We start from the raw sequence: 22,739 nt of genomic DNA on the forward strand, positions 1-22,739 counted from the left end.
AAATACTCTTTGACAAAAATATTATGTATAAATGGATTTGATATGCCATTTATAAATTATCTGTCATTTATTTATTTATTTATTTAGTTGTGGTACTGGGGATGGAATCCAGGGAGTCTCCACCTCCGAGCTACACTCCCATACCTATTTTTGATTTTTATTTTGAAACAGGGTCTCACTGAGTTGCGGAGAGCCTCCCTAAGTAGCTGAAGCTGTACTTGAACCATGATCCTCCTGTCTCAGCCTCTCGAATGCTGGGATTACAAGCGTGCACCACTGCACCTGGCTTGTCTTATTGTTTTAATAACTGTTAATGATCCCAGCACCAATACAATTTCGTAATGATCAGATACCTTAAGCCAAGTGTGGTTTTTTTTTTTTTTTTTTTTGTGGTACTGGGATGGAACCCAGGGGCATTCTACCTCTGAGCTACACCTCCAGCTCTAGTTTTGATTCTTTATTTTGAAACAGGGTCTCACTCAGTTGCAGAGGGCCTCACTAAGTAGCTGAGGTTGGCTGCGAAACTGCGATCCTCCTGTCTCAGCCTCTCAAGTACTGGGATTACAAGCGTGCGCCACCACGCCCAGCTAAGCCAGTGTTTTTGATGGACTATTAAGATGTTATATTCCTTGTAGACTAAAATTTAAATAAACCTGCAACAAATTTATATTTTTCTTTATATTTCTATCTGGGTGTGTGCTAATGGACCAGAGCTTTCTCTCTGAGAAATCAATTCAATCCCAGAATTCTAAAATGTCCTCATTATCCATTTTAGTATTTAAAAAAAAATTTAGATTGCTCTATTTATATTAACCGCCTAGTGCTACCAAGTTAATCCTATAATTAAAATTCATTTTTCAAAGATGTTACTATAATCTTAAAAATATTAAAGATTTAAACCCTAAAGATTGTTATGGAAATGATTAAATTTTCTCTATTATTTTCCCCTCTCTCCCAGAGTGATTAATTTCACTTTCTGTGTCTTACTCCTTGAGCCCTAATGCTTCTGCTGAGACTCCTAATTCAGTGAAACCTGTTTAGGGGATCATCTATGTTAGACAGACAGCTGCCCAAAAGGCATTCACTTCCCAAGCATGGATTTTAAATTACGGCCAATCAAGACTCGGCACTGGAAGAACACCTGTCAGAGACGGTTTTCTACAAGGAGATGGTCTCTTTAATCGCATTTCATTGTAGTTCAGAAAAAGGTTCATTTTCAAACGTGGCATCTGCTTTTATGATTCATCCTTTTCAGCTGAAACACCAATTTGGAGCTTATTTATGACGTTCTATGGTGAAACGAGAAACTGCAACCGAGTGTTTTAAAAAGGAAGGACTTTCCCAGACACTTGATTTGCAGCTTTCTCTTGTGGGAAAAAAAATTCTAAGTTGATTCTTGAACTTTTCTTTATGAATATAATTAACGATCGGAATTCTTCAGCGCAAACTTTCAAAGTGTTTAAGCCAAGTTGTGAAAACATGTCATGAAATTTGGGCAACTTTCCTGTGCTGAGATTTGTTCCATTTATCTGTGAGCAGTGCAAAGTATTATTGATGCTGACTGGTGTTTAGAGAAAGTGCGCTTGACTTTCAGCTTGGCGCTAATTGAAGGCACGCTACGTCCATAAAACACAGGTACTCTCCCACATCTGCAGACTATGCCGTGTAACTATTAGAAGACAAACTTCATTGTGCAAACTGTAATTTAACGGCATAACAGTGTGTAGACCAGAATATCAGTTAATTTTCAAAACATTTTATTCTACACCAATTAGCTCGGGTCCTGGAGGGCAAAATGACAAGAGGTTACTCGTTCGCTATGTATTTAATTAATTGAAAAATGCTCAAATTGCTTTTACAGTTGTTATTAAAAAGTAGAATCAGTGTTGCCAGTGCTCAACCATAATTGGAACCCCAGGGAATTAAATATTTAGCATTAGTAATGTAACAGCACTTAGGACACAAATTTCTATTTTCGTAATGAAAGCTATACGCTGCGAGTGCAGGCGGCTGGGACGACAGCTGTGACAAGTGAGACGGCCTGGGATATTTCAATAAGACACCTCATTGGACAGCAAGTCTTACCACATTACTCGTTTGTAAGAGATCTGCAAGTTTAATTCCCAATAGAAACCCGTTACCCAAGTATTTAGATTTCTAATTGCACGCAGGATGAGCAGTTGGGCAAATGTCTTGCCGTAAGTGGCTGGAATGTATAGTACTTTCTAAATAATCCTATATAAGTTCGTGCCTTTGTCAATTTAAAAATAGCGGGGCTGTCAGGGAATAAAGGTCTTGTTTGTTTTAAGTTTAATTACATTTTAAGCGTACAAGCTTTCAGTGCTACAATGAGAAAAGTTGGATACTGGGCTCTAATGAGCTTCAGTGGTAGACGGCTGGAGACCCTGAGGGATTCGCTCGGTAAATTAACTGGATAAAAGTACTTGGTTAGGATATAGTTGATGGCTGAGCTGTTCTTAAAACCCAGTTATAGAGCTGTCTCTCACTGCTGTTTTCATTCTAAACAGGCCCTGTAGAGACTTTAGCAGCTGCCTGTTACAACTGTTCAACTTGTCAAAATGTATTATATTACTCCACTAATAAATAGTATTAAAGGGTATTTGACTTCATTTCTTGTTTTCAGAGGGGATCAGGTTGATAAACACAACTGGCTTAGGTTGGCCTTATTTTAATTTGTTGGTGTCATCTAAATAATATTGAAGGCCCGTGGTTTGAATTTGCAAACATTACTTTCTTGGAGAGGTAAAACTTATAATACACTGTTACGTACAGTAGAAACAATGAATGGAGACTATGTGTTGTAGAACGTTTGTCTTTAAAAGATGAATGGCGCCCGGCGTGGTGGCGCACGCTTGTAATCCCCGCGCTTGGGAGGCGGAGACAGGAGGATCGCGCAGGTTCGAAGTCAGCCGCACTGGCTTAAGAGACCCTGTTTCAAAAATATAAAATAGGTCTGGGAGTGTAGCCCAGAGGTAGAAGGGCTTCCAGGAACCCCAGTACCACAAAAAAAAAAAAAAATTAATGGCTTTCACTTCCTTATCCCACTTTCAAAGTATTTGAAAACCCCTTAGCTAAACTGGCATTCTTTGAAGCGTAAGTAGACTAAATTCCTGCTTATCATCCTATCTTTTTTGGAAAAGTTATGAGATAAATTAATTTCATGATTTTTATTTTGTTTGTCATTGTTCCTGTATCTTTTTTGATAACTTACTCTAATCGATCACGATTACTTATCCAGTTATTTAAACTATTTTAAAAACAGTACACTATTACTTTAAAAGAAAAAAAAAAACCAGAAAGGAAAACATAGTTTATTTAATAAACTTTCCCTTTGATCCTCTACTCCAAACTTACTCCCTGCCTGGCGCTCTCATCTCAGTCAATGATTTGAAGGGGTCTGCTTAGAATGTTTTTGTGCATATTATACGTGCAATACATAGGTTGTATATTTATGTGTACGTGTTATATATAGTATATTTAAGGGACATAATCCGGATAATTCCACAGAAGTCTATAACTTGCTTTTCCCTCACTTAATTTATCATAAACATCTCCCTATATTATTGCCCCAGATCATTCTCATGCTGTTTAGTAGCTAATTATATCCCATATGTTGAAAAATAAAATATATTTATTGACTACAATATCATATAAAGTCACCCAGTTTTTGCCATAGGGAATGATGCGGTGGTGAGCGTCTTTCTTTGTAGCATACATGGTGTGTGTCTCTCTGAGCGTGTCATAATAAAACATTGAGCCACCATTTACTGTGCTAGGAATCATTCAAAACACTTACATATAGTAACTCATTACATCTATACAATAATTAAGAGTTAAGATGTATTAGCATCTTTCCCATTTTTCATGTAGGGAAACTGAGGCACGTGTAGGTTAACTTCTCCAAGGTCATGGTGAATAATCAGCAGGGACCGACTTCAGAGCCATGAGGTTTGGCACATCAGACTCTGAGCTTTTAACCAATATATCGTGCTTATAGAAATACCTCTTTTTTAGCCGGGCGTGGTGGCGCACACTTGTAATCCCCGCGCTTGGAAAGTGGAGACAGGAGGATCACACAGGTTTGAAGTCAGCTGTGCTGGCTTAAGAGACGCTGTTTCCAAAAATTAAAAAAGTATAAAATAGGTCTGGGAGTATAGCCTGGAGGCAGAAGGGCTTCCAGGAACCCCAGTACCACCAAAAAAAAAAAAAAAAAGAAAGAAAAAAAGAAAGAAAGAAAAGAAAAAGAAACAAAATTTAAAACAAAGAAATACCTCTTTTTTTTTACTTCCCCTTATAATTTACTTTTCTTTATTAGTGAGTTTGAATTAGGTTTGACGTATTTATTACCATTATAGTTCTTTGGAGAACTGTCCTGTTTGTGTCTTGCTCATTGTCCTATAGTGTTGTCTTCTTGTCAGATTACAAAAGACATTTACTGGTTATGGCTACTGCCCGCTCTGCTATACATTATCAAATATGTTCTTCTCAGCCTGTTGCATATATATATATATATATATTTTTTTTTTCCTTTTTTGCGGGTCTGGGGATGGAACCCAGGGGCATTCAACCTCCAAGCTACACCCTCTGCCCTGTTTTTTATTCTTTATTTTGAAACTGGGTCTCACTGAGTCGCAGAGGGCTTCACTAAGTAGCTGAGGCTGTCCACAAACCTGAAATCCTCCTGTCTCAGCCTCCCAAATGCTGGGATTACAGGGTGCGCCACCACGCCCAGCTGTTGCCTATATTTTTGCTTGATTCATTTTAATATTATCAAGTTTTCCTGTATGGATTGGAGTGTAAGAAACCTTCTGCCACCTCCAAGAATTAGAAGTATGTTTTCCTAAATCTTTTTCTACTACTGTTAATTTTTTCAAGTTTTCAATGTTTTTTGTTTTTATGCTAGCCCACATGGGTCTATTTGTGTGTATGGTGTGAATAAAAATTAAACCTTTTGTTTTCAGTAAAACCTAGTTTCCTCTCACAAACTGCTCATACCTTTTCCTCCATGGCTTGAAATACGCCCACTATTTAATCTATATTATACCTTTATAAGTCTCTGGGTTGCCATTTATTTTGGAACATTCTTTTATGGAATATTTATGTTTAATCCTGCAATATGATAGTTTTCATCATTGTAGAAGTAAGTTTAAGTCTCTTTAACCTTTTTAAGCGCTATCAGGTACTCTTAATATTAAATTATGGAAGTAACACATATGCATACATTAACAAGTATACATAGCTTAGAAAGGTGGTAGGGAGAATAATGATCTTCTGGAAACGTCCATATCCTAATTTCCAGAACCTGTGAATATGATATCACATGCAAAGAGGAATTAAGGTTGCTGATGGAACTGAAGTCATTAATTGGCTAACTTTCAGGAGATTATCCTGGACTCCCAGGTGGCCAGAAGGTAACCAGGTGTAAAAGCAAGGCAGAAGAATCAGTGAGAGGATGATACAGCACGAGGAAAACTCACCAGAGCCCGCTGGCCTTGCCCTTGAAGGAACGGAGCCACCAGCCAAGGGATGTGGGCAGCCCGGAACATTGAGGAAGGAGAGATGACAGACTCTCCTGCCATCCTTGGGAAAGGGGCAAAGCTCCGCCTGTGCCTTGATTCCTGCCTGGAGACCGGGTGTAGACTTCTGACTTCCACAACTGTAAGATAATAAACCCAGATTTAAACCATCAGCCTTGTGGTAATTTGTTATAGCAGCAACAGGCAACTAATTCATAAATGAAGGGGAAGAAAGACTTCCCCCCTTATCTACTCCTCTCTCTATCCAGTTCTCCTCCACTTAAGACCAACTCCTGCTGGGAACAACCTAACAGCTTTGGGGTGGGAGAGGAGGATTTGTGACTATAAAAACACTTTGTGTGTTTTAGCTGTTGACTAAGTTAAACCACTGTTTTTTCAAAGAAATGTTAACTTGTCAAAGAAATGTTACTTTTTCAAATGAAAAGTAAAAACAGTTTGCAAATTTTATTTTAAATATCCTTTAGCATTTTGGCTGGGAATACACTGAATTTTTGTTGTTTAATTTGGGGAAGGGGATGATATCTTCCTGGTCCTCACTTCTCAGGATATCTCATAATAATGGTTAATCTATATTCCCTGGACGAATAAATTTGTGTTTTGTTTTTGGAGAAGAATTTATCCTTATGCTGTTCCATATAATATTTTCACAAAAAATTCCAATATCTATATCCACTTTTTAAATCCCAATGTGGTTTAATTTGGTTTTCCCATGTCTTTTCTTTGTTGTAGTTGGCAGGGTTTTATTTTGTTGGTCTTTCCACTTAAAAAAAGGCCTTGGTGTTATTGATAACTCCTCTTTTTATTGTTGGATCTCTTTTTTTGACTATAGGGGAGAAAAAGTAATATCTTTCCTTCATGCACTGCAAGGTTCATGGCTGAGAATTTTATAACAAAAGAGAGAACAACAGGAGAAAAGAGTGCACATTTATTTAATATTTATTTAATCATAGTTTTCTTGGATACAGGAGAGTTCGGAAAGGAAGACTCAAAGAAACAGAGGAATCTGTATTTTTATACTTATTTTTGCGGAAGAGGGGTCAGATGTGCAGAATTATGATTGGTAAATTCACGGGCAATAAACTGGGGAAAATTCCACCAGGCCCATTTTGTCAGATTCTTTTTGGCATCCTTGTATAACATTCCTTCCCTCTGAATGTCGGGCAGGATGCCTGTCACGTGAGGAGTGTCAGAGGAGAAAAGAGGAGAAGGTCAGAAAGCGACCTTTCTCGATTTTATGGTTTACTTTGGGGAAGATGGTGAGGGAAAGGTGAGTGGCCTCCTGCATCTGCTCTTCTCTCTGTTTCCGATGCACCATATTTTGGGGTAGTATGACCTGAACTCTACCCGATCCTGATTCTTCCTTTCGCTTTTAGTTTATATCTGACTTTTTCTGGGTCTTTTGACTGAATGGCTAGTTTTGTTTTTTTTTTTTCATCTCTCTTGGTTTTTTAATAAGGATTTATTAAAAACTTTTAGGTTATAAATTATCCTCCAAGTTAAGTTTTGGCTGTGCCCAGTAATTTTTATATATTTATTTCATTGTCTTTCATAAGTGAAGAGTTCATAATTATATACTTTTACCCTTTTATATTTAAAGTTTTATCCTGTAAAGATCATTTTTAAAAAGATTTCAGTGGTTAGAGTCATTGGGGGAGGGAGGCTATCACTATTCTATTTCTAACCCCCCCCCAACATAGTTAGAGAATGAAGCCGGTATGATTTCCACTTTGAATAGTATGTTGAGATTCCTTTTGTAGTTGAACACAATGAATGTTTAAAAAGAATGTGTGTTCTCTGTTTAGGAAAAGTCTCTTAAGTCTGCTTATTAAACCAATCTTGTTAATTGTGTTTTTCAAATCCTCTACTCTCTTCTTTTCCATGTACCTCACTTACCAAATCTGTGAGAGCTTGTGGTTTTCAGAAGTGCTCGTGGATTTTCAATACTTTGTTTATATATTTTGATGCTCTGTGTTTTCACGGAGTTAAGGTTTCTTTCTACCTCAGCCGCTCGGTGGATGTTCTTTGATTGATGTACAATGGTACCCTTTGTTCCGTTTGATTACAGGAGGAAGCCTTTGCCCGGGGTGGCACTCCTTTCTGGGCAAGACTCACAGCTAGAGCCAGCTTATGAGTTTCTTTTTTCTCTCTGTTTCTTGAAAAGTGGAGTTATTTCACTTTTTTTTGTTTGTTTGTTTCTCTCTCTTCTCTAGCCCTCAAGCAATGAACTTTCCCCAGCACATCTCTCCTTCTTAGCCAGCAATGCTCAGCTGCAACCTTGCAGCTCCGTCACTTATCCTGTGGGTGAGGGCTGGGCTCCTACAGGCTGTCTTAGGATGAGACAAGGGAGGCCCACCCCCATCTGCTGCAAAAGTGAGACAGCCACTCTCAGGGTACAGCAAGGTCTTGTAGGTCTTTGGAAGTGATTGTCTTCCTGAATTTTGTTTTGTTTTCTTTTCATTTTGGGGGTACCAGGGATTGATTCCAGGAACATTCTACCTGTGAGCTAAGTTTCTAGCCCTTTTCATTTTTTATTTTGAAAGAGGGTCCTGCTGAGTTTCTGAGGCTAGCCTTAGACTTGCAATCCTCCTGTCTCAGCCTCCTAAGAACTGGGATTACAGGCATGGGCCACCACGCCAGGCTCTCCCCCAAATGTGCATTGCAGACGCTTCACCTGCCTCACTTAGGTCTCAACTGCTAACAGTCCACTGCTGTCCAGGCAGGCCTTCAGTGATCCCAAAGCTCACCCCCCACTCAGGGTCTTTCATTTTGTCATCTCCGAGCTTGCTCTTTCTCTGTTCTGTTCAGAAGGATGACCTTCATTTTCATAATAGCTAGTCCTTGCAACTGCTTGGGTTGTGGTTTACCCTGATGTCCCAATGATCTTTTTTCTTATTTTCATCAAAGAAACAATGACGGATTAGCTAACAATAAAATAGCACTTAAAGGCCTGTAAAGAAGAACAGAAGGTCTTTGCTTCATCTTTCTGTGTCTTCTGTCATTTGCCTTCACCTTTCTAAATAATATGGCTACCGCGTTTCCTATAGTTATCAATTATAGCTATATTTTATTTATGCTTTGTTTCTTCACAGAGCAAAGGTTTCTTTACTCTGAAATTTGAGCAAATACCTTTATTACTTTACCATTTCCATTATTCCTGCTTTATTCCTCCAATATAATTTTTATTGAATGAGGATTCAGTATCAAGGTTATTATTATCCCTATAAATATAATTCCTGCTGGGAAAAAATAATTTATTTATGCTTATCTAATCATTTAAAATGTTTTTCTTAAACCTAATAATAACGGCCTGTTTTATATTTGATCACTTTTATAATGGCCTGTTTTGTATTTGATCACTTTTATATATTCCATCAAATCTCTTGTCATATGTATTACATGATCATCTTATAAATTATATGTACCATATGATCGTCTATCAATTCTCTCTTGGATTTTTGGTTCTTCTTTTCTAGAGAACTTCTCCGGAAGACTTTTCTTTTTCTCAATTTTCAGTTGTAACGGATTGCTTTCTTGCTTTTCTACCTGGCTGTCATCATGAAACCTATCCTCTTGTTTTCCTTTGGACAATCTTTTATTGGTTTTATGTCTTCTTGTTTTGTGAATCTCATTTTCATACAGCACGTCCTTCTATAGATTTCTAAAGGATTATTCATAATCTACAGTGTTTTAATCTGAAAATATCTTCTATACAGACACCACATTTTTCCGCATGTAAATCTTGTTCTTCCTTTATAATAGCCTGTTCCTGTTTGTTAGTCATAGTGCTCTCTTATTTCTCTGATGTTGCTAGTAATATAAACACTATTTTCTTTGGTGCTCTGTTTCCTACAGATTCTATTTTTTTAGTTTAGATATTTCTCTTTCATCTTGGAAGATCTCCTTAAATGTCTTATAATCATGAGCTATAATACTTCAGAAGACAATGCCACTTAAAAGGTGACTAGACACACTGTGTCCGTTTGTGGAGTTCGTTGGTGGATGAGTTTAATAGCAGTGTGGTTAGGTGGCAAACCTATCTTGACTGAGGAGACCCTTACATTCTGGGGCCTGCAGGTCTCTCTTTATTTAGGTTTGGGTTTCAAGAGTTAGACTCTGATCTCCTCTCCTATTTAAGAGGCTGGTGTTCTAAAAAGAGGAAGGAGGAAGGGGTTAGGGAGCTCACCATTCAGTATGATCCTTTTTAAATGCTATGTCTTGCTCTAGCCTTGTCTATGCCTGGAATCTCTCAATCTCTCTCTCTCTCTCTCTCTCTCTCTCTCTCTCTCTCTCTCTCTCTCTCTCTCTCTCTCCAGAGCCTCTGATTTCATTTCTTCTGTCTAGACAGTTTGTGCACATAGGAGAGGGGAGACATCTGTAGAGACATATTTGAGTTTATGTAAATAGACATGGTAATTTCTTTGAGATACTAGGGATTGAACCCAAGACCTCACACATGCTGGGCAAATGCTCTGCCACTGATCTATATCCCCAGATTTGTGAAATAATATATCGTGTACAAAATAGAACCACACTATTTTTAATATATATGAAATCCTAAATTCTATTGGTGGCAGTTAGGATGATGATGATGGACATGATAGCTCGGTCCTCCTGGTGAAAAGCAGGTGGAACAGATAGGGCCTTCAGTCTGTCATCCGCTGCCACTACAGCACTTTAACACCGTGAGGGGGGTTTTCCTTGTTAGCAAGAAGTCATTTTTTAGCCAGTACTACCATGTGTCGTACAGGTTATATAATACACAAGAACATTATTCATACTGTGGACCTGGCAGGGTTTGTTCATTTCTTGTGATGGTTTTTCAGCCAATGGAAACAAAGCATCCTGAGAAAGGGGTCCTTCTTAAAGGGGTGCTTTTGTGCAAGGTTAGGTAGGGAAAGTGAATTTATAATCATTTCTATCATGAAGTGACAATGTTTAAGACAGTAGCTTAGGAATGTCACTAATGTTAGAGCTATATAACTAAGGCCAATAAACCCAAGGGGCTTCAGTAGGGATATGCTGACCCAGGAAGTGGGAAATCAGAAGGTTCTCAGACAGGGACCTAAGCAAAGCAATCTAGGGCCTATAAGAAAAAGGAGACAAGCACATACGCAAAGACATCTGATTAGAGGTACAGGGAAGCCGGATGGGATGGTGCATGCTTGTAATACCACTACTTGGGAGCCTGAGACAGGAGGACCATAGGTTTGAGGCCAGCCTCACCAACTTAGTGAGACCCTATTTCAAAATTATAAAAAAAGGTTAAGGGTGTAGCTCAGAGGTAGAAATAATAACACTGGGTTCAAACTCCCCAGCACACACACATACAAAAAAACCCCAAAACCAAAGAGGTACATGGAAGACCGTGAATTGATCTAATGGTGCAGATATAATAAGTGTATAGAAAAAATAAACAAAAACTGAAAAGAGATTAGCTCCAGGGCCATGTGAAGTTCTTATAACTGAGGCATGGCAGAGGAAATGGTTTGGGAGTGCATACGGAGTGGGAAGATAAGAGATGTGTACAGGGAAAGGAGGATTAGTTCAAAGAAACTCCTTTATTAAATGAACCACGGTGAAGAGTATGGCGGGCCATTGGCTTTAAGATGAGGACTAGACCTCAGAGGCAGCGGCAGCTCCGGGCACTGAGGAAATGCCTGACTTCTTTGAGTGCTTCCCAGTGTTGAGAACATACAGGACCCTTGAGATCGCCATCCCTCCGTGGACCACTGAGCATCGCCTCCAGGCAAGTGATGGAGAGTGTCCCTCCACAGTCAAACTCCTCGTCCTTCCTCTGCCCAGCCTCTGCCACATCTGGGCACTCCTGGAGCTCGGGTCCTGGAGGAGGAGGGAGAGAATGCAGAAAGGAATCGATGCAACGGACAGCTGCAGAGGAAATTCAGAACCCCTGGTTTAGTGGGGCATGGTGGTCCACACTTGTAATCTCAGTATTTGGGATTGTAATCTCAGTACTTGTAATCTCAGTACTCAGGAGGGTGGCAGGTTTAAGGCCAGCCTTGGCAACTTCGTGAGACTCTGTTTCAAAGCTAAAATTAAAAAAGAGGGTTTAGATGTCGGACGTGGAGGCGCATCCTTGTAATCCCCGCGCTTGGGAGGCGGAGACAGGAGGATCGCGCAGGTTCGAAGCCAGCCTCGCTGGCTTAAGAGACCCTGTTTCCAAATAAAAATATAAACTAGGTCTGGGAGTATAGCCTGGAGGTAGAAGGGTTTCCAGGAACCCCAGTACCACCAAAAAAAAAAAAAAGGAAGAAGGAGGAGGAGGAGGAGGAGGAGGGGAGGAGGAGGAGGAGGAGGAGGGGAGGAGGAGGAGGAAGAGGAGGAGGAGGAGGAGGAGGAGGAAGGAGAAGAAATAGAGGATTTAGTTTGAAGGTAAAACATGTCTGGGTCCAATCTCTAGAACCAAAAAAATACACAAATACCTAAATAAGATAATCCCCGCTCATCCCTCTTGGGGCGATCATGCTGCTTCTGGCCTATAGCTGTGGCCAGCGGCTGTGCGTGGCGCTGTGCGTGGCCTGGCCCTTGGGCTGGCTTGTCAGTGCCTCAGGAACAGGTTCTGTCCCTTTGAAAAGTGCTGTCCTCGGGGTGCTGCACATGCAGCAGTATATACCCAATAAATGCTCGTTTGTTGAGAGGACAGGGCAGCCCCAAAGGACAGGCTCTGGACTATATTGGTGTTCTTTTTTTTTTGCTTGTTTTATCCTAACCCATGTCAAGTAAAAGGAATCAATTAGTTGCCAATGGTATACGAACTAAAATTTCTGCACCTCTGAATCTTGATTTCCAAGGAAAAGGCCATGTAGGGACCATTCGTGGACAGAGCGAGTAGAGTGGCGATGCTAGTCATGAGAGCTCTGTACTCAGACATCAGGCTACCTGGGCAGCATGCGGTTTCTTACTCAGTCCCCATAAAATGGCAGATCGGCTGTCAGTCCTATAATTACAGATGAGGAAATGGAGGCTCAGAGAAGACGGGGTGCTCCTTGAGATTACGGGCTCGTGAATGAGAAGTAGGAGCTGGCCCCGAGTCTGTCTGTGCCAAAGCTTCTGCTGACAGGATTCGAGGATTTTCTTCCACCTTTAGCATCACAAATCACTTGTCGGGATGACAGCATCTAGGAGCAGGAGGAGACCACAGCCGCCCTACCTGGTTGCACTCCTGTGACACTGAGGAGAGGGCGGAGCCTCCCATCGAGCCACCAGGCACTGGCTGCGTGAGACATCACTGCAGAACATTCCTCGCTTGGAACAATAGGACCAGGGCCAGCAGCTTATCAGGGCAAAGAGAGGCCCAAAAGCTGACCCCAGAGACTCATGGCAAATGCATTTAGTCTTCTGTCCTCATTATAAAGGAACCTTTGGATTAATGTAAACAAAATACAGTACTTAGCCCGAGAAAGACAACTAAAGAACCGACTGATAAGTATTTTTCCTTCTGACTTAAAATCAGCAGAAGACACCAAGTATTCCTGTGGTCAGCTTTCCAGATCCCTTGTGCTCCTCCTGTGTTTTGTGTTCAAGAAATCACTCACGGCTGGGCGTGGTGGCACACGCTTGTAATCCCAGCATTTGGGAGGCTGAGACAGGAGGGCCGCGGTTCGAGGACAGCCTCAGCTAATTCTGTGTGTGTGTGTGTGTGTGTGTGTGTGTGTGTGTGTGTGTGTGTTACTGGGGATGGAACCCCAAGGGCTTTTTCTACCTGCATGTTGTACCTCCAGACCTATTTTATATTTTATTTGGAAACAGGGTCTCACTAAGTTGTTGAGAGCCTCACTAAGTTTCTGAGGCTGGCTTTGAACCTGCGATCCTCCTGGGTTCCATCCCTAGTACCTAAAAAAAAAAAAAAAAAAAAAAAAAAAAAAAAAAAAAAATCACTCGCTGCCCAAGTTTGCTGACTCTTAAAACCACGTGGAATAAAAACAGCAGGATGTGGTTCCAGGATTTAAGGTATAATACCTTATTTTCAACTCAAATCACAGAACATTTCTCCCCAGCCTTCCCCATCCACTTGCACAGTTCCCTGGGTTTGAAGACACAGGAGGGCAGAGGGCCCACCACTGAAGTCAGTACATCGCACATCTCCACCATGTTTTTGTGGCTACCACACGGGGCTGGTGTTAAGTAGCTGAGCACCGCTGCTGCTTGCTGGCAGCCAAAGCCAGCCTTCCCCTCCCACGGAGTGCCTCCAGACTTCAAAAAGCCTTCCGTGGAGCCGCAGAGCAGAGGAGACCTGCCAGAGGGTTTTCTTTATGCTGCCTGGATTTGTTCTCCATCTTTGCACATTCTAGTGATTAGAGTCACGCAGGAGCCCAAAGAGCACAGGCATTTGAGGGTTTCTCCAGATAAGGCACAAAGAACCCCAATCTTTAAATGAGACCGTGCATCCTCCTAGAAGCAACCTTTTTTTTTTTTTTTTTTTTTTTAACCTAACCAAGTACAGAATCAGTTGGGAAGGTTCGCAGATCAGATGCACTAGGTTTATGGATCAGTTTTTTTTTGGGGGGGGGGGCTTTGTCATATATCAAAGCTCTGCTCTTTACATCTCTGGGCGGGGGGAGCAGTCCCCTGGAGCCTTCCCCACCGCACGAAGTTCTAGCGGTGGCAGGCCAGGCCGCTGAGAGGGCACTGCTAGAGATAGCACGGCCCTCACCGTGCGTAGCTGGGACGCCCCAGCATGGCGGAGTAAATGCAGGCTGGCTGACACCTTGATACCTGCAGGCTTAGTGGTCGCGAGCCTGGAGAATTCTTGAATTTTCTTTCTATTTTTCCTTTTCTTTTTTCTTGTTCTCTTCTTCTTGCTTATTAGGGTTTTCAGAACTAGAAAGAGGCCTTTAAAGTTTTCTAGATCGTTTTGTATATAGAAAATAAACAAATGCTATCATTATTTATATGCTCTTCTTGTATATTTTGGATACAAAATTAAAATAATAATATAATTGATTATTTTAGCACTGGGGATTGAACCCAGGAACATTCTACCTCTGAGATACCCCCCCCACTCGTTAAATCATGAAAAAGGATCTTACTACGTTGCTGAGGCTGGCTTTGAACCTGTGATTCTCCTGTCTCAATCTCTCAAAGACTGGGATTACAGGCATGTGCCATCATGCCCAGGTTTTTTTTTTTTGTTGTTGTTGTTGTTTTCAATTGCAGAATGTTTAGCATAGTACAAAAGGTTACTGCATGACCCAGTTTACTCCAACCAACTTAATAGAGGTGTGGTCATAACTTAGATGAAGTGGGGTAGCAGATTGATTTTTGTTTCTATATGTAGCCAGTCAGCTGGTATTTATTGCACACCACTGTGTGTAAGGAACTGTGCTCCATGCCGTAGGCACTGTGCGTGGACATTAAGGCTGCTGTCTGGCAGTGATACGAGTTGAGTCTTGATGAGGATTGATTTATGATCGTGGCAATCAAATCTCTGGGAAGCCAGGCACAGCAGCTCACACCTCTAACCCTAGTACGTGGAAGGCTGAGACAGGAGGATCACGGGCTCGAGGCCAACCTCAACAACTTAACAAGACCCTGTCTCAAAATAAAAACTAAAAGCTGGGCGTCCTGGTGCATGCTGTAATCCCAGTACTTGGGAGGCTGAGATGGGAGAATCGCAGGTTCACAGCCAGTTTCGTCTATTTAGTGAAGACCTCTGCAACTTAGTGAGACCCTGTTTCAGAATAAAAGAATAAAAAATAGGGCTGGGGGTGTAGCTCGGAGGTAGAATGCCCCGGGTTCCATCCCCAGTACCTCAAAAAATAAAAAATAAAAAATTAATTAATTAAGTTAAAAATAAAAGCTAAAAAGGATTTGGGGTGTAGCTTAGTGGTAGGAGGAGCATGGGCTTGAGGCCAGCCTAGGAAACAGGCCAGCCTAGGAAAGGTAGCAAGACTCTGTCTCAAAATAAAAAATAAAAATGGCTTGGAATGTAGCTCAGTGGTAGAAGGTCCCTGGGTTCAATTCCTAGCAGAAGAAAGAAAGAAAGAGAGAAGAGAGAAAGAAAGAAAGAAAGAAAGAAAGAAAGAAAGAAAGAAAGAAAGAAAGAAAGGGAGAGAGAGAAAGAGGAGAGAGGAGAGAGGAGAGAGAGATAGGAGAGGGGAGAGGGGAGAGGGGAGAGGAGAAAGGAGAGAGGAAAGAGGGAGGGAAGGAAGGAGGAAGGAAGGCAGGCAGCAGAGAGCCTGCTGGTAGCACCTGCTACTCTCTCTCCTGCTTCTTATCCATGGTGTGGACTGTGTGGAGGTTGAACTGGCTGTTGCTGTCTGTGAAGCTGTTTGGGGCTTAAACTAGATTCTTAGGCTTCTCAGCATCTTTCCCCAGAGGACTGGCCTTGGCACTTTGGAAGCAAAGCCTTCAGCAGGGGGTCGCAGGGGAGAGGCGGTGCTGTCACAGCGGGGGCTGTGGCTCTGGGGCTAGAACTCAACTGAGCGCAGGCTTCCAGAGCCCATATGCCTGCCTCATGGTCTAGGGTTTGGTTTCATCAGCTCTACACATAAATGAACTGAGCATTAGACAGTGCCTACAGGTTGCAAACCACTCATGCAAGTGAGTCACAAATCTATTTTTAAATTATTTTATTGGTGCATTGCAATTCAACGTGATAAAGACACACACACATAACACTTGGACACTTCCCTCCACACCCCATCTCATTCCTCCTTGCAGGTGTTAGTGAAATTGGTGGTAATACTTGTGCATATTGCCATAGTGTTGTTTAGTTTTAGGTGGAACCCCAAAACTACCATGGTAACTTTTTTTTTCTGCTGTACTGGTGTTGGAACCCAGGGTCATTCTACCTCCGAGCTCCACCCATCCTTATTTTTTATTTAGAAACTGAGTCTCATTGAGTTGCAAAGGGCCTCATTAAGTAGCGGGGGCTGTCCAAGAACCACGATCCTCCTGTCTCGGTCTCCCAAATACTGGGATTACAAGCGTGCACCAGCATGCCAGGCTTCCATGGTGACTTCTGAAGAAAAACTTTTCTTCCTCTTAAATTCTGTGAATCTGAGCAATATCAAGCTGGAATTTTAGAGTCACCTGGGAAGTGATCAGCTGTAATCTTTGTTAGCTCAAAACTAGGGGGTTTCGTCTTGTTCCCAGGTAATAGAGCTTAAATGTCACCAAGAAATGCACATATTTTTGTGAATTGCAAACCGAGGGTATTGGCCCACATCTAAAATGAACAATAGGCCAGGTGTGGTGGTGCACGCTTGTAACCCCAGTACTTGGTAGGTTGAGACAAGAGGATCGCAGGTTCGAAGCCAACCATAGCAGCTTAGCAAGGCTCTCAGCAACTTAGTGAGACCCTGTTTCCAAATAAAATGTAAAATAGGTCTGGACGTGTAACATGGAGGTAGAAGGCCCCTGAGTTCCATCCCCAGTACCGCAATAAAATAAAATAAAATAAAATAAAATAAAATAAAATAAACAAAATGCACAGTAGTCTGGATCTTGAATTAAAAGATGAGAATCAGACAACGTCCAAGTCTGGATGGTGAGGATGCACCCGCGTGCGCCGTCATCCTCCCCCACTGTCTAAACTGCTCCTCTGCGCCCATCATGGCGGCCTCTTCTGAGCACACATGATTCTAAGGCACCTCATTGGACTTGGTCCTTGAGATGAAGCGTATATGACATCTTGGCTCTGGGTCATTCCTTCAAGACATTGCCAGTGTGCTTTCTACGACTTTCTGCATCCACACTGGTCTGTGTTGTACATTCCCACTCCCTCGCTCGTGACCTTTGGGTATCACTGTCAACATGGTGTCAATGGCCAGCCTAGATGTGCAGCATCTGCTATGGATCCACCGGAAAGGAAAGAAGCTTCCCAGAGCCACTTGCAATTGCAACATCACAATAGGGCAAAACGTTTATTATGGAAACTGACTTTTTTAACCAGTGTGTGCCAGACTTTATTAGTTTGAAAAATGATCTATATTCAGTCTTTTAAGTTTCTTGACCAGGCTATTGATTAGAAAGGAGGCATTTTTCTGATCATGCTTTAACGGTTGAGTACATATTTCTTTAAGCCAAAACAAGGGCTTTGTGTGCGCTTGTGTTCACAACTGAGCTACTGGCAAAACTATTGAGCACTTACTATTTGCCAGGTAACATGGTCATCATTTCACATGTGTTTGTATTAATTAGCTTAGGGCTGCTATAACAAAAGACTTTTTTTATTTTGCTGTGTTTACCTTTGTTAGTAGGTGACTTAAATAATAGAAATTTCCTTCCTCACAATTCTGAAGGCTGGAAGATCAAGACCCAGATGTGAGCAAGGCTGCTTTCCTGCAAGGATCTCCACCTGGTTGCAGATGGTCACCTTCTCCTGGTGTCCTCCCGTGGTCTTTCCTCTGGGCACAGGCATTCCTGGAGTGTGTGTGTGTGTCCAAACTTCCTCTTCTTATAAGGACACCAGTCAGATCAGCTGAGATCCACCCGAAGGCCCTCACTTTATTTATTTATTTCGGTGGTACTGGGGGTGGAACCCAGAGGCTTTCTACATCCGGGCTATGCTCCCAGACGTATTTTATTTGGGAGCAGGGTCTCACTAAGTTGCTGAGAGCCTCACTAAGTAGCTGAGGCTGGCTTCGAACCTGTGCGATCCTCCTGTCTCAGTCTCCCAAGCGCGGGGATTACAAACGTGCGCCACCACGCCTGGCAAGGCCCTGGTTTTAATCTAATGAACTCTTTAAAGGCCCTGTCTCCAAAAACAGTTACATTCAAAGTGCTGGGGTTAGACTCCAACACGGGAATTCAGCATGTAAGTGGGGACCATAGTCCTGATGATAACAGTGTTGATGTCTCATGATAGTGCTTGGAATAGTGATACCATCATAATAATCACTTTAGAGGTGAAGAAACAGAGGCTCATAAAAGCTGAGCTTCTTACCCGATGACCTTTATTGTTAGCAAGGCTAGCATACCTTCATGGCATCCATGTTCACATATATATCCAGTATATATGTGAAGTAAGAGCCTCTGCCCCTTACTGGCTCTGTGATCTTGACTTTCTCATCTATAAAATGGGAATATTAATAATACTTAGCTTCTAGGGCTATTGAGAGGAGAAGTTGAGATAATTTACCAAGGGTTTTATAACAATGCAGTAGGTATTCACTGTATGGAAATAGCTATTATATATATTTATTATTGTTTTGAGAAGCTTGTGTTTTCAGAATAGTTGCTATTTTTCCATCTTAGTGTTTGGTAGTGCTATTCGATCTCAGTTATCTGGATCTCTATATTATCTCTAAATTTGTGATAAATATTATCATTTTTAGCACACGATGTCATCGCACATTGGCAGTGTGTCAGAGGCCAGCGTAACATGTCAAAAGGGATTTAACTCATGGGTGTGCTTCATGAAGGTGAGACAGCACCTAGAACCAGAGGGCAGCGCCTGGCTTTAACAGATGCTGGGCGTGCGGGTGAGCTTTCCTTGGGGTGAGGTGATGCGCCAGCTACTGTAGCTGCCCACTAGTTTTCGGCAATCCTGAAAGACACGAAAGATAATAAATGCTCCCTTAAAAAGCAGCTTTCCAATGTCTTTGGCCATCGTAAAATGGCTTTGCAGCCGCTCTGTTGCACTGAGACCTAATCTGGGCAAGCCAAATGGTGAAGAACTAGGTCCTCCGGAGCCCACCCCTTGTACACCTGGTCTGCTGATTTTCACTAATTTGCAGGGAACCTTGTTAAGTTGCTGAGGCTGGCCTCGAACCCTTGATCTTCCTATCTCTGCTTCTCAAGTACTAGGGTCATAGGTGTGTACCACCATACCAGCAATTGTTATTTTGTTATTGATTCTTTTTAATTTGGAGAAAACAATTGAAATAAATAGTTTAACAGATAAACTAATTTGTTTTAATAAAAGCACAAAACTATTTTTTGTTCTTATGTCAAATTATTCCTGGTAAGAAGATCACAATGGACAATACAGAACTCTTTAAAAAAAGATTTATTTTTGTCATTTACAAGATTCTTTATGGGAAGATTTAAGCTTGATGTAAAACAGTTTTGCATTTCAGTGTCACTTCTCAGTCGCTTAAAAAAATAATCTAATGGCAGCAGTAGACAGCGAATCTTAACAAACTGCCCTTCCAAACAGCTGAAACAATATGTTCTCACCTGCCATGGACGCGAGTGCCGATTCCCGCACACAGTTGGTGTCATCAAGTTACCTCTATGACAACGTAAGAGGTAAGAGCATTTTGTCATCGTTGCTTTCTTTGTATGCCTTTAACTATGAGTGAGGTTCTGTATACTTTTATTTTTGTGTATAAATTGATCATTTTCCCATTGAGCATGTCTTCTTCCAAACAAATTATGTACATTCTTTGTCATTTCAGGGAACGAATCCTTATAATAAATATGTTGCAAATGTTTCACCTATTTTAAACTTTGTCATTGTTTATGGTGTTTGGGGCCATGTTAAGATTTTTAAATTTATACTTTTTAAATTTATCAACACCCAGGAAATTTCTTGAGATCCTCCTCCAAGTTTAAACAAGACTATAAATATTAACAACCACAAAAATGTCCAGTGGTGGGTTTGGGCTGCATTTGGTGAGTAGGTGAAGGTCACCTCTGTTGTGTGGGTCTTTCCAATGATTCACTCCTCTCTCCTTTAAGATACTTTTTTCAGACAGACATGGTGGTATACACCTATAATCTGAGTACTTGGGAGGCTAATACAGGAGTATTACAGGTTCAAGGACAGCCTCAGCAATCTAGTAAGACCCTGTTTCAAAACAAACAAAAATAAAAAGGTCTGGGGAATATAGCTCAGAGGTAGAATGCCCTGTATTCAATTCCCAGTACAAAAGAAAGAGAAAAAGGGTATTCTATTTTGCATTGCAGCAGTTAAATAGCTGAGACTATAACCAAGATATGATTTTTAAAATGTCTTGATGATTGTTACAGAAATCTAATGGTTTACTACACAAGCTTTTAAAATCCAGGCTATTGCATAATGCCTAACACTCAATAATGTGTTAATGCTCAAAAATTAATCTATGAATCATTGGGGTCAAAGATAAATGAGGACATGATAAACTTCCCTGTAGGACCCCCAGAACTCAAGGAAACCTGTTAAGGTTTTTTTGAGGGACATAGAAGAAAATAAGAAACTCGAACAAAACTTATTAAATTACTTTGAGATATAGCTTTAAATAATTTTTGAGGTAGTTTTAAACTCTTTGTAAAACACAGATCATCATACTTGTAAGTTATTACAACTACCAAGGAGAATAATTCCTGTAAATATTGAGCTTTTTACAACTTAGCTGTGCGTAGGACTCACCAGGGGATCTTGTTAAAATGCTAGTTGAGAGCCAAGGTAGGGCTAAGTTTTGCATTTCTTTAAAAATATGCTTTCATGGGATGTATTGTAATTATACATCATAGTGATGTTCAAAGTGATATGAACATACATATATACGTGTACTTGGTGTGACTTCTTCCTGATCCCCCCACACCATCTTGGCAGTGATATCTTCCTACATGGGCATACCATTATTTGAACTATTTCCTTTCTCAAGCCTCCTTTTTCTTCTCCTCACCTTTCTCCCCAATTCTCTTCCACTATTCTTCCAGTCTCTTCTCCTGATTTATCTGAATTTCTTTTTGTCTCCTATTTTCTCTCTAGATCCCACATATAAGAAAATATACAACCCTTGATTTTCTGAGACGAAGTGGTCTTGGAATAATATTTTCTAGTTCGATCCTTTTCGTTGAAAATGGCATACTTTTGTTCTTCTTTATGGCTGAGCAGAATTCCATTATGTCTATACACCACATTTTCTATATCCATCCATTTGTTGAAGGATAAGTAGGTTGGTTTCATAACTAGGCTATTATGATTTGTGCTGTTATAAATATAGATATACATGCGGCACTGTAGCATTATGACTATTTAATTCTTTTAGAACAATAACAGAGGAGGGGTACAGCTGGGTCATATGGCGGTTCCATCCCTAGTCTTTTGAGGAACCTGCATAGTGATTTCCGTAGTAGCTGTACTAGTTTACAACTCTACCCTCAGTGTTTAAAAGTTCCTATTTTCCCCTCCGTACTTGCCAGCATGTATTAATGTTTGTTTCTGGATGATTGCCATTCTAACTGGAGTTAGATAGACTCTTGGGTGTAGTTTTGTTTTGCATCTCTCAGATTGCTAATGGGGAACATTTCTTACATATTTATTGGCCATTTTTATGTCTTCTTTTGAGATGTGTCTGTTGGGCTCCATTGCCCATTTCTTGATTGGAATCATTTTTTTTTTTAAGTGCTAACTTTTTAAGTTCTTTGTATATCCTAGATGTTAGTCCTCTGCAGGAGGAGCTCTGCACTTCTCACAGGTCAGCCTCTCCCTACACAGTTCTTCATGTTTTCTTTCAGGCATGCATACTCCCTCCTGCTTCCTTGCTTTTCTTTCTTTTATTCTCTTTCTGGGCACATGATCAGATAGCATTTATGTGTATATACCTGCCTTATATATTTTTTGGTTTTCTTCTTCTTAAAATGCCGATTAAGAAACAGGACATTTTTACAGAAACCACAGTGCATTTTGTGAAAAACCATTGGGTACAAAGGCAAAACACTGACAAACTGATACTTTCTTCCCTCGCCGTGCCTCATTTAAGGCAAGGAACCCAAAATGGGTTATGGGAATTGGAAATTGACTTCAACCACATTTAAATTGTTCTCTTTTAAAATATTAGCAGTCAAGTGTGGAAGCCAATATTTATTTTCCAATCAAAAGTTGGCAGCAAATGGTTTATAAATAAAAGAAAGGGCAGGAGAATGCTTCAAAATGTTTCCAGAAATAGAACTGGGAAGAGTATATTTTATTTCTCTAGATGGCCGATAGAGGCCTTTACTACCATCCTTGCTGCTCTGGGGAGACGCAGTGGTATGGAAAACTGACCACGGTAGAAAAGCCCAAGGCCGGGGCCTCTCTGCCAAGCATCCTCATAAATATCTTTCTGTGGAAATAAGTTGAGGATCCGGCTACATTAGGGAAGAATCTATTAACAGAAGAATTGCATGAGAGGACCCCTTCAGAAAAGCTTCCAAAATTCCATTATCTTAACTGTCACTCGCCACTCGGATTTGTCTTGGCGCTGTGTGTTTTCATGAATTACCCGAGCTGTTTGTTTTTCTTTTATC

This window comes from Muscardinus avellanarius, assembly GCF_963383645.1.
Source record: "Muscardinus avellanarius genome assembly, chromosome: 10".
NCBI lineage: Eukaryota > Metazoa > Chordata > Mammalia > Rodentia > Gliridae > Muscardinus > Muscardinus avellanarius.